Source organism: Triticum aestivum, chromosome 7D (genome assembly GCF_018294505.1).
Source record: "Triticum aestivum cultivar Chinese Spring chromosome 7D, IWGSC CS RefSeq v2.1, whole genome shotgun sequence".
NCBI classification, from domain to species: domain Eukaryota; kingdom Viridiplantae; phylum Streptophyta; class Magnoliopsida; order Poales; family Poaceae; genus Triticum; species Triticum aestivum.
Window position 1 is genome coordinate 459,970,595 of NC_057814.1, and position 4,491 is coordinate 459,975,085.

At 46.3% G+C, this 4,491-nt stretch overlaps 1 long non-coding RNA gene across 4 annotated transcripts; it reads right to left on the reverse strand.

Moving 5' to 3' along the window:
* Nucleotides 1–853: 853 nt before the first annotated feature.
* Nucleotides 854–3,967, reverse strand: LOC123170339 (uncharacterized). Of its 4 annotated transcripts, XR_006485177.1 has the most exons (5): nucleotides 3,603–3,865; nucleotides 2,250–3,460; nucleotides 2,046–2,160; nucleotides 1,367–1,427; nucleotides 861–1,282 (listed from the first exon to the last, which is right to left on the reverse strand). It is a non-coding gene; the product is annotated as an uncharacterized lncRNA (long non-coding RNA). The 4 variants fall into 4 exon arrangements; XR_006485176.1 differs by having other exon boundaries at nucleotides 854–1,282; nucleotides 1,367–2,160; XR_006485174.1 differs by having other exon boundaries at nucleotides 854–2,160.
* Nucleotides 3,968–4,491: the final 524 nt, after the last annotated feature.

Below are 4,491 nucleotides of genomic sequence, written 5' to 3' on the forward strand. Positions count from 1 at the left end.
GGAGCACATATGTTGTTTGTGCGAGAGCGCGCATGCTGCATTTTAGCGCGCCTACTGAAGCTACATGCGCGCGCTAAAGTTTACCGTGGCCGCTGGAGCCAGCGCTCCCCGCCGCGCCAAAGCAGGCGATCGACGCGCTGCAAACACATTTTTAGCGCGCCGCGCGTTGGGCGGATGTTGGAGATGCTCTAAGGCCGAGTCCCGCCGCGCGACCTTGCCGCCCCTTTTTTCCTTTGTGCGAGGAGCGGACTGCTTTAAGCAGCCGCACGGTGTAAAACGAGATTGAATGAGGTGGGAAGAAGAGGTGCCTGTTCGGAGGCATCCTTCCCGAACAGGTGCCTGTTCGAAGGCATCCCTCCCGAATAGGTGCCTGTTGACAATAGAGAGAAGAGGCATGACTATTTGGGGCTGGACACACCCCTTTGCTAATGACTATTCATTAATTAGCATCTGCTAATTAATCTACTATTTAATTCCTAACACATGCATCGTTTTTTGCCACTTTACATGTTTGTCCCAGTTGGGCCTGACTAAGCATATGAAGGCAAAAATCAATATTTGCATGTTGATTGGTTGCCTGCATTGCATCAAGGCCTAGATGCATGCAAGTTGTTTGGTTGTCCGTGTTTGTGCTTTAGGGGTGAGCAGATGCAAAGCACGGCCGTTTGGTTGTGTGCAAGTACTTGGTGTGCTCACTCTTTCAAATGTGGTGGACTTACCAACCATTTTGCAGCACACAACACACACAACACATTATGATCAACAACAGCAGAAGAGCAACAAGAACAAAGCAAAACGACGTTCACAGTAGGACACACTATGATCAGATCAGATTAGAACAGGAAGATCATAAGTACTAATAGGCATAAGTTTAAAACAGCAGGGCATCCCATGCCCCTGTTGGACCCTAGGGTGCTGCTCTCTGGGAAAATATGGACATATTCACAACAAAACAGGCATTCAAACTTAAGTTCAGTCCTAAACTACTTCACTTCAGACTTGACAGACAAACTACATGGCATGCGCGATGTCATCGATGCAACTGTTCTTGGAACACCGGACCCTGCAGATGTTCGAGGCGTTGGTGTTGAAAATCCGCACCTTCAGCCCCAGGCCACCGGGGACGATCTTGTGCCGGCGGCAGAAGTACTCCCAGCCGCGCTCGAGCACCATGTGCCCGTCGAACATCTGCACCTGGACCCATAACTCGCACCACTTATTGGCGGAGAGGCTGACGACGCAAGGAGGGCTATATTAGTGCCAAAGGGTGCTAGTATGATTCCTACAGGAAACTACATTTGATCAAATCATGGAAGCAACAAAAAAGATATTGGGAGCTAGGATTAGAGTCTGATAGTGGAATTACATAGCAATTACAGCACTCCATCCGAATTGGAGACCGAGGTCCCTAAAGCAGTGGCGCCTTCCTGAACTCACAAATGAGCTTTATTTTTAGTGATAGTCAAAAGGCATTGAACTGAATTTCTGTGACATTGAAAGGTTCTCCTAGTTCACTCTTTAAATTCCCAAATCACCAAATCGATCATCTGGTTTATTCGTGGAATACTTTTTCATATCCGAATCTAGCACCAACACATCTTAATTAATGTTATAAGTTGCATACTTACAGTTCTCAATCAAGGCATGTGTTGTCTAGTACTAAACTAGCCTACAAAAATGTCTTACATTTTAAGATGGAGGTAGTACTTATGTAGTGATACCTTTTTTAACAGAGTGTAGTGAGTAGCTAGAAGGCCGAATAGGTTCCATTTCGTACATCTAGGTGATCTAAGCAAAATTGATTGAAAAATCAAATGTTTGTCCTATTGTTATATGCCCACTTATTTTGCCCATTTATTGTTGAACCGTTTTTGCGTGTGGTAAAGCATAAAGGCTATGCTACCCACTGTCACTAGGTAGTATTACACATTCTACACTTTTTTCATAATCTGTGCCATTCTTGTAATTATGGAAATTAATAGCAACATGAACCCTCCTTGACGTCACCAAGCACTTGCAATTCATATTTTTCGGATTTTAATTACCTGCTCTGTCTGCTTCTCGCAGGACATCCTGCCTTGATAGGACTACATCAGCCATTCCGAGTTACCCACCAAGCTGCGGAGCGATCGCTACACCACATGCAGCAAGCTTTGGAGACTACAGAAAGCATAAACCCAGATACAAAAACCAAAATGATGAATTTTTTCAGGTCTGTGTTATGGCTAAACTAGTGAGAGCTTCCTCACCTTGATCTTCATCCAACATTCGGCAGCATATCAGCCTCGGCTAAGATATTGTCATTTGTTATCTTGTTCCAGGCACACTGCATACTTCCTTGTCGCCGGTAATGAGATGACAAGGCAAACCCAAAGTGTACCTCCCTGCAAACATGCAACGAACAAACCAGTCGAGTAACCGCTCAAGCTTAACCAGTTGAATAACGGTTTCAGCTCCCATATTCCTATAGGATTCCCATGTGCAATGGGATCAAGGTTGTTTATGCAGTATGCATTATAGGAAACGACACGCCTGATGTTGTACGGGCAGAGACACTCGTGCAGAGAGCATCTCAAAATTGATAAATTGCTTATTTGAAATGGTCGTACTCCCTCTTCTCTCTGGGTTTTTGTTTGACGGCACAAGTTCCTATGGTGTATAGGTGCTGAACTGCTCGTGCTATCCTATCCAATGCTCTTGTCAGTTAAGCATGGCATTTCAATCCAGCTTGTTAATTTCCCTTAAAAGAGAAACATAACTTGTTACGCTTATTAAGCAGTAGAATTACCGTCCAATTTATTTTACACTGTAAATTATTTGGACAAGGGATTTGGGGAAGGAAACATGACATGGATGGGGCGTGGTATAAGCACAAGGAAGGGTACTTGGATCGAGTGGGAGCGTACAGCTGCAGCCATGTGCCCACCATGTTGCCTAGAGTAAAATAGCACGAGGCAGCCTTGTAGACTGAATCCAGATTGCAAAACATAACACTTGCACTTACACTTACACTTAGACTATTCATCTTTATTACTTCCTCTGTTCATTTTTATAAGGTCTTGAGGACATTTTAGACAGAGTGCAAAGTAGCTCATTTTCAGTTGTCTGAAACGACTTATAAAAGCGAACAGAGGAAGTGATAGTAATTTGGAACCGAACTTTCACGTTCACACACCCATTAATATATGGGAGCCAGACTTGCAGTTTTATTCGCAGTAATAAACGGGAGTTATTCCTACGACCGGATATTACACTCCCGGTTCAGTAAGGTTGTTGCAGCAACTTGTACAGTACTGCTATGATCACGGTCGTCCAATCCCTCCATTGTACGGCGGAGGGGCTCCGGGGCCGGGCTGCGGACGGTAAGGGTAGGGCCGAGGACGGCCGCCGTACGGCAGGCCAGGCTGTCCGCACGGTCTGCCTCCGCATATGGGGCGGCGGCTAGGGTCCAGAGCACCAGCTGGAAGGAAAACACGAGCGTCCATGGAGATTCATCAGTTACAAGTAATTACCCGCTTTCAGGACGCCGCAGAGGAGTATAACTGAAGGAGTAGATGAGACGACGACGAAGAGGATGAAATGAGCAGTTCGGAAGCACTCACGACCGATCCCGGCTCCGTGGCAGACGGAGCTGCTCATGATCACCGCGGAGACGACGACGAACAGCGCGATCTGCAGGAGCACCATCAAACGGGCGGCTCTGGCCAAGGACGCCATCGTGAATCGATGTGGCTGGGTTGTAACTAGTTGGGGCTTGGAGGAGTTGTGTTGTTTGTTTGCAGATGCTGCGCGCCGAAGGCCGCTATTTATAGATGTCGATCGACCCCTCCCATGGCAAAGAGAAAGGTCGCCTTGGCCCATTAATTTCCTTATACTTTTCTCAAGCATATTCGACCTCGAGAGATCAAGCTTTGGCGGTGGCAGCTGCCAGTGCGCTGGTGTGATTTTCCGCCAAGGATAATCACACTTTTTTGGTGGGCACACACACGTGAATCGATTTGCTCAAATTTCTCGGTTTAGTCAAGGCTGGTGAGTGGTGAGTGATGACAACTTGGCCGTGCACGACCGGCAGAGAGAACCGACGACTCGACTCTCGGGTCGTCTTGCGGTCTTGCCACGAAGGAAAATCTATACGTAGGGCTTCACTCGCCTAGCGTTGTCACGCATGGAACCACTGTATCCAGGGCATCTTCGACGCTGACCCGTAAATTTTCTCTGTCATCTGTCTGCGGATAGTGAGACCAGTCCACGAACACTGATGTCGAAAGCTGCCATACAATACTGCATGTATACATTTCAAGCTGCATTTGACCTAACCGGACGAAATTCATGCAAACTTGCCGATATTCATTAAAATTCGAATAGAAAATAGCACAAATCATCCATACATTGCATTCAAATAAGTCTAGTACAATAATGTCTCAAATTCGACGAGATTAATCAGATGTTCAACAAGTTTTTCATCAACGGATCATGTCGTCTCACGCATAG